This window comes from Cricetulus griseus, chromosome 6 (assembly GCF_003668045.3).
Source record: "Cricetulus griseus strain 17A/GY chromosome 6, alternate assembly CriGri-PICRH-1.0, whole genome shotgun sequence".
Classification (NCBI taxonomy): Eukaryota; Metazoa; Chordata; class Mammalia; order Rodentia; family Cricetidae; genus Cricetulus; species Cricetulus griseus.
In genome coordinates, this window is record NC_048599.1 from 94070258 (window position 1) to 94084021 (window position 13764).

Below are 13764 nucleotides of genomic sequence, written 5' to 3' on the forward strand. Positions count from 1 at the left end.
TCCACCATCAAGTGTGTGTGTGTGTGTGTGTGTGTGTGCGTGCGTGCGTGCGTGCGTGCGTGCGTGTGTGTGTGTGTGTGTGTGTGTGTGCGCGTGTGTGTGATTATGTGTATGTGTGTTGTGATTTATATGTATGTAACACATTAAGAAACATTGAAGCTAGAATCAGGTAATTTTGGTATCTCCTCCAGCTTCATTTGATCATTAAACAGCAATGAATTGAGAACCACATTGATACAACAATAGAGAATAATTTAGCAGTGGGAAATTTTACACTGTGTGTATGAATATACACTTTAAGCAATGGTCCCCGCGATTCTCTTTTTCTAGACTCAGAGGTGTCTTTAGTTTCTTCCTGCTTCCTTTCCTTTGGAAATAAGAAGGAATAAACTTTTTTATTAAAAGGAAGAAAAACTGCTAGAAAGACTTAGGAGTACCTATGGGCTATTGTAGGCTTAGGAGGAAAACACTGATGAGCAATTTTGTTTTAAACTAGTTTGAGGATCCCAGGCACTGGGAACCATCATGACTGTATTTTATAATCACTTGAGGAGCTAAGAGGAAACCATCACACTTCTTGGGGCTGCAATACAATTGGTCTGGTACATGTCCTAAACATTCATCATTTTCCTTAAAAGTTTCTCTATTAGTGATTTTGTCTTGCTAATAACACAGAATGACTATAGTTTAAAGAAAGGTGTGTCTGGGGTTTTAGTTCTTGACAACATGACCCTGAGGTGATCCCAGATTGCAAGACCTGTGTATGCATGTGCATCCTCCAGTCTTTCTCTTCTCTTCAGAGAGACACCTGCATTCAATCATATGGCTCCACCCTGATGACCTTATCTAACACTAATCATTTCCCAAAGCCCACACCCTGAACACTATAGCTGTATTTCTACCATCTTAAGTGTCGAGTGTAGATTAGCCTTTGAAACTGACATAAAAGAAAATAAGCCCAATTCAACCATAATGTTTTCCCAGCATTACTGATATGTGGCCCTGCAACTAAATGACACATTTAGATCTGAAAGATCTAAAAATTATTAATGTCTGAAATATGACACTTTAGGATAAAAAGCTAGAGTAAGTTTCTGGTGATAAGGTGACAGAAAATTTAGCCTGTTGGGGCTCTGCTATCTCCACATACCAAAAGAAAAAATGGGGAATTTTGATTATATATTAAGAACTGAAAATTGGTAGTCTCATCTTTGAGAAATGAATGTATGTCAGAACATGAGTCTCCTCATTGGGAAGAAATCATCTATGATTAAAGGGATCATGAAATTGTAAATCACCCTCATCTCTAGGAAAATCACTGTTCAGGTATTTGACTATTATTTTCTGTGCTAGTGAGACTGAATATACACAGTAAGCTCAAAGCAAGGAAGAAGGGAGGAAGGAAAACCAAGGGAAAAGAAGGAAGGAAGGAAGGAAGGAAGGAAGGAAGGAAGGAAGGAAGATGTAAGAAGGAACAAAACTGAAGCCATTTTGAGTAAAACTTCCATTTTGAATAAGGGCCAATAACGTTTAAGTTCCCAAGATCTCCTTGGGTAACTGACATCCTGGTTGGCAAGTTGAGACATGAATGTGGGGCAAGCCACTCAGCCATAGTTAAATAAGCCACCCAATGAGAATAGGATAAGTGTACCCCAAAGAAATATTCATAGAAAACTACCCTATCCCTGAATCCTGAATGGTGAATAGTGTAACTGGAACTTGGCACAGATATTTATGGCTTTTGTGGGGTTTGTGCTTAGAAGCTCCAGACCATTCTGACTTGGAGTTGCAGTCACAGTTCTTTTCTGCATTGACTTGGTGTTTGACTTGTGTTGAATCCAAGTGGATCACATAACAAAAGGAGGAAGGAAGAAAGGAAGAAAGGAAGGGAGGGAGGGAGGGAGGAAGGAGGAAGGAAGGAAGGAAGGAAGGAAGGAAGGAAGGAAGGAAGGAAGGAAGGAAGGAGTGTGCAAGATCAAGAGCAAGTAAAGCCAGGGGGAAAGAGTAAGAAAGCCCTCACTACTCAACTAAGGCAGAGGTCAGACAGGATTATCCTTCTTCTTTCCCAGGTCAGGCTGTGCTACAACTCTCTCACTAACAGACTTCTGGGAGAACTCATCTTTACCCACCTGAAACCAAATTTTATTATCAGCACACATATCCAACTTTGTGAAATATGTTTTATGTAATTGAAAGCAACCATATTATTTAAAGTACAGAATAACACAGCATAATAGATTTAGCTCATAGTTCATCATGCTAGTTGTGCATAAAGCTCAGCATAGTGGCACACACCTGTAATTCGAGCACTTGGAAGCTAAGGTAGGAATATGATTAAATTCATCCTGAGCTACATTCTAAGATGTATTGGAGGAAAGAGAATCACTGTTGTGAAACTGTGTTCACTTTTCATATAATCTTTTCTAGCATTTAACCAGTCTTAGTTATCTCTCTCCTACTATGACTATTATAAAATGACTCAATTGTTTATAAAAATTAAAATGTAAGCATTATTTTGTTGATTGTTAGCACTGATTATACACCAATAACAGCATCATTTTATTTCTATTTGTTTACTAAATTAGTAAGCACATTTAACTGACCAGGTATCAGAGGTCACATCAGGAATACAAGCATATAGAAGTATTCTGTGAACTGGGTAGAATAGCAAATGGGTGTTGAATACCATATAGTCAATGCTAGAATCAAATGAAGCCAGCAGGGCCTAAAGGAAGATGGAACACACCACTCAGTCGGGAGAGATTCAAACATTTTCCAAACATATTCCCAAGTAGAATATCAAACTTGAAAGAAGATCTAGATTTAAATAAGTGGGTCAATAAATAAAGGAGAAAATATGTGATGAATAGGGAATAGTGAGAGACCCAGGCTCCAGAAAATCCCTGATCCACAGACCCTGGATGGTTCGGCCGAAATCCCCAACCCAGTAAAAGAAACCCTGGATTTGGAACCAGAACCAGTAAAAGAGGCAATTTATCCCTGAGCCTAGAGCCAGAGAAAAACACTCTAACTCTGAAAATAGGGTCAAAAGAACACACCCCTAGATTCAGAATATGTAAAAGAAATTCACCCAGTCCATAGAATTGGAGCAAAAAAAGAACCATTGAAAAAAACAGAATTTGAACCTAGAATTGGAGACGTATCTGCTGGTGACTCAAAACTAGCCAATCCCTGAGCTAGAAAAACTGACCAATCCCAGGCCAGCATGTTTGGAATTGCCCCCTGAGTTTGGAATCTCCTCAGGCTGGGATTCCTCTAGACTGGGAATTCCTGCCACTTCATGGGGGCAGCCAATCACCATCCAGAGAGCTTGGAATGCCCCTAGACACAGGGCAGCCAATCATCTCAGTCCAGGCTTGAGCCAATACCATTTTTGTAACTATGCAATTTTGGAGGGCTTGAGCCAATCACAAGCCTGTAGCTAGGCAGGTTTTGAGTTCCCCAAGCCTCTCCCTCCTACCTGGCCAATAATTAACCCCCTTCCCTAGCTGTTCTGGGTCTCTCCTGCTCTGTTCCTGCAGCCTTTCCTGCTGCTGCTGCTGCTGCTGCCACCATCATCACAGATGATGGGAACCAGGTTAACTGGAAATAAAGACTCTTTGTTTTAGCATCAGAGTAGGTCTCATAATGATGATTCAGTTATCAGGCTTACAAATAGTAGTCTGGAATTGTGGCCACTGCTGTAAAGAAAACTTGTAGTGCTTACAGTGAAAAGTTCTTGTAAGACTGGATACCTAATTGGCCAAGAAGAGAGAAGCAGTTTCAGATGGTGAAGGATCTCAACTATCTCTGAAGATTCTGGACTTCTTTCAGAATTTTTTTTCAGTGAATTCTTTCAGTGAAACAAGAAAACACTTGTGGGTTTTAGTAAGATGTGCATGATTGAATTTAAGCTCACAGAAATTGCACTGCCTTCTGAGTAGTGAATGTCCTGGAGGGTGGCATAACTGGTTTGCGAAGACCAATTATAAATCTGTAGTTTTCATACCAGAAAACCACAATAATAATTGCTTCTAAGATAGAAAATTTAACTCTAAATCTTATATTTGATAGGGATTGCCTTCTTTTAAAAGAGTGAGGTTCAAAATATTTTAGCAATTTATTTTCAGGGTTGGTATTTGGTCTCAGAATAGACTTAGCAAAATTTAATCTCTGGTGTACAAAAGAGAAATAAGAAGAAAAGCATCTACAAAGGAGTATGTTTATCTAACATTATAATTTACTCATATTTACCCACTCCAAATGCTTCATAGCATTTAGTAAACACCATTCACAGATTTTTTGGGGGGTGTGTAAGGAAATAAAAACAAATGAGAGCATTTCTTAGAAGTGTTCAGTAAATAATCCCACAGTGTTTTTGCAATTGAGATTGCCTTGCAGTTGCCTGTGTGTTCCTTTTAGGAGGTAGCAGATGCTTCCTGTTCAACAGGAAACAAAGGTTTTGCTTAGAAGCCCCATACAGTGTATTTATTAAAGCAGCCTTCTACACAGACTTTGTGCCAGGTGTTCCTCATTACTTAATAGGCACAAACCATATGCTCTGTGAGGTGATTACAGATTGAGCAAATCTGGAAAGGATACAGTTAAATGATGTATAGATAGAAGCTTTACTGATTTTTCATAAAAGAAAAAAAAGAGGAGTTGTCTTTTGAAATAGATATTAAAATTCAATAATATAGCATATGAATATAAAGTGAATAAGTCTTCTGTTGATATATCACTACAATGTAGTAAGAGTATCAGACAATTACTTTGGGTTTTCAAAGTATATATATTAATAGGAAAATAGATTTCATCGTCATCAATTTTATAATTACCCAATTGTTTCATCCCCAGTATTTACTGTCCCTTCTATTTTTGGATAAGCACCCTCTGACATGAACATTGGCAAATTTTTTTTCTTTTGTTTACCATTTTATCTCTTACTTTCTTTTACCTGTTTTCCTGAGCATGAAACTATTTATAGAAAACTGACTTAAAGCAGTTCAAATGATGGTGATTCTTTCTTGAAAAGGGGAATTGTATGGGTTGAATTCAGTTCTCCCAAAATTTACATATATACATCCAAGACCTCACAATGTGACTAATTTGAAATTAGGTAATCATAGAAGTAATCATTTGAATTAACATATGGTTATTACACTAGTTCCTGATGTGGACATCCTTAGAAAAAGAAGAAATTTGTTCATAGCACATGGGCATATAGAGAACTTCATGTGAAAACAGAGGCAGAGATGTGTGTGGTATATCCAAAAAAGAAGGACAACTGTTGCTAACAAAATACCAGGAGCTGAGACAGTAGATGGAACTTTTTTTTCACTCAGAATCTTCAGAAGAAAAATGACCACTAATGTACCTGGATCACATATGCTAGACTCCAGAACTGTAGAAATCATTTCTAGAATTAAGTCAAAGTCATATTGTTCCCAAGTTCCTCTTGAACTAGTATAGTGGTGAGCTGTAAATAATACATTAACCCTTCTGTTTGTATTTCATTTTAATCTGATTACTATCGTAGTTGAAATTCTCTAGTGCTTTTAACTATGGGACTTAAAATGATGGTAACAGAATATAAATTAAAACAAAAGTAAAATAAAAGCCTGTGCTCATCAAACCCTATTCTCCATAGAATATTAATTTTCAGTAGGTAAATGAAAAAATACTTCAGGTAACAGATCAAGATCATCTTGGAAAGCACTAAATTAAAGCAAAATAGATTTGGAGCAACTCTGGATTAGACAAATGTTAGAGAATTTCTTAGTAACATCTCCCAAGGATAAAATGACATCCAAATTCTGCCACATTGTCATAGCTATTTTGATGCAGTCATTTTAAGTGATGTCTAAATGCACTGTCAAAATGAAAAATGATTATAATGTGTCCAGCAGACATCTCATATAATCACTCTATTACTAAATGCCTTCAATTATGAAGAAGGGTTAAAAAATATAGAAAATATATGTTAATGCCTTCTGTAATTATATGTCTACTCCAGATTTCAAAATCTTCAATTCATCTGTGTAAAAGAGTTACTGTGAAATACATAGGCACACTGTGGGATGGATATATCATAAAACTTCTCAGTACCTGAAAATGAAATAAATTTCCTCAATGTGATAAAATGCATTTACAAAAACCTTCTGCCATATGCTACATGGAAAAACAGTGAGCAGTTTGCTCTGAAATTGAGTTGAGACAAGATATCTGCACCCTCCAGGTACAAATTTCTCTCTCTACTTATATTAAATATTATATACAAAACTGCATCTACCATAGTAAGGCAAGAAAAATTAAAATACCCTTTATTCGCCAGATGCATGACTATCTAAGCAGAAAATATTAAGGAATCGTCCAAAAATAAACATTATTACTAATAATGAAATTATGAAGTATTCAAGGTCAATATTTGAAACCCATGTAGTTCTATATATTAAGAATAAAAGGTAATAATGTAAAATTTTAAGAAAACCAAGGAATAAGTTTAGCAAAACAAGTGAATACCAAATATTTCAAAGTATTACTGAAATAAAGGTCTACATAAATGGAAACATATGTTCAAGAATTAGAAAAATGGATATTGTTAAAATAAAATTTTAATTCTATAGATTAAATGATTTAGTATCATCTCAATAAAAAAATCCAATACACTTTTGTGGAAGAAATGGATGTTTGCATCAAAATTCATTTGGCAATACAATCAACTTAGAGTAGATTTTGCTTAAAAACAGCAATGAAGTTGGAACACTCACATCTCATTCCAAGCCTTCTGCACAGTTGCAATATTAAATAAGGTCTGACATTTAAATAAAGACAGGTCATCAGAAGTTGCCAATTAGAATGATCAATATATGCAGTCAGTTGCTGTGTGATAAAGGTGCTAGGCAGTTTCTATGAAGTAAAGGGCAGTATCATAACATATGGTTTGGAGCAATTACATGCAGAGAAGAAAAAAATGAGTCTCAGCCTCTACTTTGCTCATTATAGACACATTGATTCAAAATGGATCATAGAACAAAAAACACAAGTCAAAGTGTCACTTATATACAATAAAATATGGCAGAATAACTACACAATTTGAAATAAACAAAACTTTCTTAAAACCATAAAAGAAAGCATGATAAAGAAGGGACTTAATTAAATAAAATACTATTTGCTTTTAAAAACAAATTATTGTTATTTACCTATCTAGTCATCTCCTAAAGAGGAAGGTAGTAAACTGAAAATAGGTGAAGTAATTGAAAAGGAAAATTGAGGGATCTCCCACAGTGTTATTTGAAACAGACATTTTCCTGGGAATCTGGTGGTACTTTCAGCATTTATCAGCTCCTGGAGTGTGTGATGGGAAAGGTCCTGCAGATCCATAGCCTCAGGAGCTCCAAGACTTGGACAACAACAGAGTATCCCAAGAGTCTCTGTGAGGGTCCAATATTGATGGTGTAGCAGAACCCCAAGGCATTGAGCTAGACTAATAACTCACTGCAATGAACATTCTCAAGTAAAGCCATTTTGGCAGAAGGGTATACTGTGTGACATATCACAACTTCCAATGACGCTATGACCAGCTTAATATGTGATGAAGGGGTAGAAAAGTGGGGGAGCAGAGTGGAATATACACAGAAGGCTGCAGTAGATAGAAGAGCAGGTCACTGTAGAGGAGAGTTTATTTGTGGATTGTTTGTTCTCTTTATTTTCTTTGTCTTTATTTTCTTTTCTCATTTTTATTTCTATTTATTATTTCTTTTGGGGAGGTTACAAAGGTGGATAGAAGATATGGAAGGACTGAGAAATGGATGGGATTGAGAAACATGATGTGAAATTCCCAAAGATTTAATTAAAATTTATGTTAAAAAAATAAATTACAGATTGGTTTTCATTGAATGATAACTTGTCTTCTATTAACAAGGTAAGAGGATTTTTTGGAAAGGTTAACATACTTAATATTCTTCATAAAGTGTCACAAAAATAAATTAAGTAAAAATTATCACCCATTAGCTGACAAGGTATAATCTTTTACATTAATTATATTTTTAAGATCTACCTAGTGTTCTAACCCTTTAAATGATATGCATAAAAAGAATGAGTCATAATTTCCCCTAGAGATTTGGAATTATCAAATTCACCATTGAGACTTGAATCTGTGCTCTTTGTTTTAGGATCATAATAGTACAGTTTTATTCATAAAATTAGATTATATTACCCTAAAATAACATCTTTTTAACATGATGAAACCATAAATCAGTTTGTCTGAACAGATCACTTGACTCACATAGTCAAACATCACTTTTGCAATTTTTTTTCAATGGAGTGACTATTGTATGCCTGTTCTTCAATGTTTGTCTAATTTACCTGGACAAACAATAATAAGTAAAACACTAATCTGGCTATTTAAAGCCCTTCAGAAAAGCTCAAGACTTTCTTCCAACTTGATTGTCTTCAGTGTAGGTTATTTCTGCTGAAACGGTAACTGAAGTTGCAGGGGAGTTTCTTTTCATTAACATGACTGAACAGATTTTCACCTTTGGCATATAAGTCATGGCATTTCCCTTCCACAGGTATAAGAATTTTGGCTTGAAATTTTTATGTAAAACAAAAGAATAGAAATTCCTGAAACTATTTTGAGAGGAAAAAGGGATTGAGGTGAAACTTCCTCCATCTATAAAATGCATCATATCCTATATTAATTATTAATTAAACTGAGGAGCTATGAAGCAGAGCATGAAGCTCAGATATAGTCCTAGAGATATCTTGAGACTGACATATTGTGGCTAGAATTTCATATTGGTACAGTCATTTCATTCTTGTGACCCATGTAGAAAATCCTTTTCTTTCATTCAACAGATCTTTGCGAAATAGAGGATACAATAGTAACAACAAATTGTTATTGAGGTTTGAGCCAAAAATTTAGCAATTATGTGCTAAGTGGTTCACAAGTACTGTTTCATTGAACCACCACAGTTTCACCAGACAGAGGTCAAAATATGCTATGTTTTACAAATGCAGAACTGAGGCATACAAGAAAATATTGAAGTTTAAATGACAAGGAAATATTAATCTATTCATAATATGTTCTATGAAATGTTCAGGGAGTAGCTATGATTTAGACTGAAGAAGACACATTGCCATTTATATGTTTATGTCAGGATACATAAATTCATCCTTCAAGACAATTTTTAAGAGGTAAAGAAATATAAATGTAAGCAAAATATATTAGTAGTTAGTACATGGCAGATAAAACTCAAATAAACTTGCCATAAGAGAAGGCGGATTAAATACATTGGATTCCAGCTGCCGTATGTTAATGAGTCCAATGGTCCTTTCATACTCACTGTTGCACTCTAGTCCTATATAACTTCTGTCTCTTAGAATGTATCTAGACCATTCTCCTCAACATTTCTTGAGCAATCAGAGGAGGTGCTGTGATGTGGATGTCTTATTTATGGCTGAGTACTTCACAGACACTCATCCCAGCACTGTGATTAGTAACCTCTATTAAAAGCCACCTCCTGAAAAAAGAAACTTCTGTAATGGGGACTGAGAAATAAATCTATTAGTAGAGACACACATATTTAAAAGGTGGTTTGATATTATATCCATTTAGCAAAATAATAGTGACAGTTGGCTGCTAGGGGAGAGAGAGCCAGTTTTCTTTAGGGGTGTGACCTGGTAAGTTGACTATGCTACAATGTATGCTCCAGACAGACAGACAGACAGACAGACAGACAGACAGACAGACAGAGAGATAGATAGATATAGATATGATATTACACACATGTTTATACTATATATACATACACACACACATACATATATATGAGTACTTCACAGACACTCATCCCAGCACTGTGATTAGTAATCTCTATTAAAAGCCACCTCCTGAACAAAGACGCTTCTGTAATGGGGACTGAGAACTACATCTATTAGTAGACACACACACACACACACACACACACACACACACACACACACACACCACCACCACCACCACCACCACCACCACCACCACCAATTGAACGCAATGAGTTAAAAAAAAAAAAAAGAGAATATTAAGTTAGGAGGGAGATGCAGGGAGGGATAAATTGAAAACTAGTGTATGTGTGTATAAAACTCTCAAAATAAAAAAATTTAATATATTTGATTCTATTGGAAATCTATTAATGTGACAAAAAATTAAAGTTGTATCATGTTGTTTTGATTTTATTCTTTGCTCTTACTCTTTACTCTTTTGGTGTTTTTGCTCTTTGATCTTTGGGGGGCCTGCCACCACGCTCCCAAGTAAATAACACATGGAGGGTTATTTTTACTTATAAATGCCTGGTCTTTGCTTGGCTTATTTCTAGCAAGCTTTTTTTCAACTAAAATTAACCCATCTACCTTTTGCCTCTGGGCATTTTTCTTTTCTTACTTCTGCATATCTTTCTTTCAGTGTTATTCCATGACTGGCTGTGTGGTTGGCCCCTTGAGTCCTCCTCCTCTTGTTCTCTCTTGCTCCTCTGTAGCACGAATAATAAAAACTCAGAGAGAGATATTGGGGTACAAGCTGAAGATCAGAAAAGCAAAGCAGCCATCCAGTAGTTCTTAACTCCACCAAGGCTGAAATGGAGATCCTGTCTTCCCTGTTACTGGAATTACTTCTTACTTATACATCTCTCTGGTGCTGGGACTAAAGGTGTGAGCTCTGTTACTCTTTTAGACTGATTCACTCTCATGTATCCCTGTTTGGCCTTGAACTCACAGATATCCATCTGCCTCTGTCTCCTGAGTGCTGGAATTAAAGGTGTGTGCCACCATTGCCTGGCTTCTATGGCTAGCTAGTGTGGCTAGCTTTGCATTCTGATCCCCAGACAAGCTTTATTAAATCATAAACAATATATCACCACACTCCTCCTTTCTTCATAATTCTCTTCCTATTTATTCTCTCTGCCTGCCATCCCTGACTATCCTTTCTCCTAACTCACTATTGGCCATTCAGCTCTTTATTAGACCATTACATATTTTACACAGGCAAAGATTCACAGCCTCACAGAGTTATACAAATGCAGCATAAACAACACCAACACATCTTTACATCATTAAACAAATGCTCCAGAACATAAACAAATGTAACACACCTTAAAATAATATTCTACAGCAGTGTCAAAATCAACTAAGCTCAAATTCTCATGTGCTACCATTATCCCTTTGAAAATCAATTGGTGACAGTCATACCACTAAGGTCACAGAATCCACAGATCAAGCTATTTATAAAATGTGAACTAACTGGTACAATTGTAGGGATGCATTGGTTTTTCTGTGTGACTGTAGAAAAAATATCATATATTTAGTGGCTTAAAACAGCATAAATTTGTTATCTTGCAGCTTGGAGGGTCAGAAATCTAAACCAGAAACACAGAGTTAAGGCTCCAGAAAATCATTGCTTGCTTCCCCTGCCTCTAGAGGCAGGTAGGCTTCCTAGGCTCACAAATCTCCATGACTCTGACCTTGACTTCTGTTACCAAAGATATTAACTTCTCTATGACACACCCATAGCTTTTTTTAAATTTTTTTCCTTTTTTATTAAAATAAGAAACAAGTTTGTTTTACATGTCAATCCCAGTTCCCTCTCCCTCCCATCCTCCCCTGCTGCCTAACTCTGACCCCTAAACCCATCCCCTTTCTGCTCCCAGGGAGGGTGAGGCCTTCAATGGAGTGATCTTCAAAGTCTGTCATATCATTTGGAGCAAAGCTTTCTTATAAATTCTTTTTACTTAAACATATCTGAAAAAGCCCAATTTCCACGAATGGTAACAGTCCACAAGCTTCAGGATGGGTGAAACCTTGTCACAAACACCATGCATATGTTCATTCCCTGTCACAAACACCAGGCAGATATTCAGTCCCTATTAGTCATTCAATTAATAGATTTAGCACTATTGACAATCTGCCTGTAAATATCATAAAATTATAATTTTTAATATAGTGCAAAGCTTTTGTTAAGCTTGAAATTCAACACAGTGAAGAAAATGGAAAGCTCTTTGAGCTGGTTCCTGTGGGCTTTTTTTAATTATTAAACATGAAGCTGTCTGAATTTCTAGCACAATAGATGTCTCAAGACCACCTTTTACTTTCCCTGACCTACAATTCAAGTCAGCCATTTCTCTGAGGGTGGACAAAGTGTTAGAAGACACAACCCTGGTGCCATGGATAATCACTGATACTAGGATGAAATTGTCTTTAAGCAATTTCTGTGGACAGAACTATATATTTAAAATCCATAATTTGTCTTCATATTTGCCATGCAATTGAACACTATAATATTTTATCCTCTTTTGTCCTGCAAGTCTCTTATATTCAATCATTTCTTTGTCATATTTTCTATTAGCAAGTATTTATTATTTTATGTAATGACATAAATTAGTACTAACAATAAGACAATAACATACTTACTACATTATAAATGTTAGACCATATGGCAAATGTTTTCTTCAGATATAGCTAAACCTATTCTAAATTGTATCACAGAAGCTTACAGATCCTACATCATTTTCAATGATTTTGATAAAGAAAAGAATAACATAGAAAGAATCACTTTACTCAAAGTTAAAGCTTACTATATACTACAGTAATTGGTACTGACAGATGAAGAGAATCATAGATCAATGAATCAGAACAAAGAACCCAGAAATAGAGTCACACAAATACACCCAACTGATGTTTGACAAAGGTACAGATGTAATTCAATGGAGGAAGCACCATTTCCTCAATAATGGTACCTATACAATTGGGCATTTGTAGATTAAATGAGAGAAACAACATAAAGTTCAGACTTTAAAATTTCACTTGAAATCTCACACTTAAATGTGAAATGCAAACCTGGAGAACTTTTATTGAAAAACAGATAAATCTTCATTCCCTAGGGTAAGATTAAGAATTATTAAACTTACCACCAAAAGTAACATCCATAAGAGACAGCGAGATGTTAGGCAAAAGTGGAAAACTTTTAATTTCCAAAAATTCTTATAAAAGAATAAGGTATAAATGAGATAAAATGTTTATAAATTAAGTATCTGTCAAAGGCCTGGTGTTTATAATGTATAAATATCCTTTAAATGAATTTTTAAAAAAAGAAAATGAGGGAAAACAGAAATTTGGCAAAAGACCTGGAGAGGCTTCACTAAAGAGGACTTACAGGTAACAGATGATCACACAAGATGTCCAACATCTTTAGCCACTAGTGGACTGTAAATCAAGGCACAATAAGATGTCATAGCAGATCTATCAGAACAGCTAAATACAGTTAAGTAGTGATGAATAGCCAGTGCTGAAAAGAACTTAGAAATTAAGAACAGAAATGAGTTCAGCCACTATGCAACTCAGTATGACATGTCCTCAAAAAGCCAAGGTAAATCTTTCATATGACCTAGCTATATGGTCAAAGAATCAATATAAGAACACAGTAGGGAGACCTACATCCCATGATAATTGTGATTACATTGGCAATAATTAAGTCATAGCCTAGATGTCCATCAATGGGACTGGGTAAAGACAGTGTGGCATATGTACACAATGGAGTATTAATCTGCCATTAAGAAAAATTATTATTTTCAAGTTTTTGTATTTTTCAAAGAGTTCTCTTTACTTAAAATGTCCAAGATGCCACCTTTAACTGAGAGCAAATTTCCATGCACATATTTCCACAGATCTGTTTATTCATAATTTAATTTAATTTTAATTGTGGGAGTTCCTTGTTTTGTTTTACAATAAATC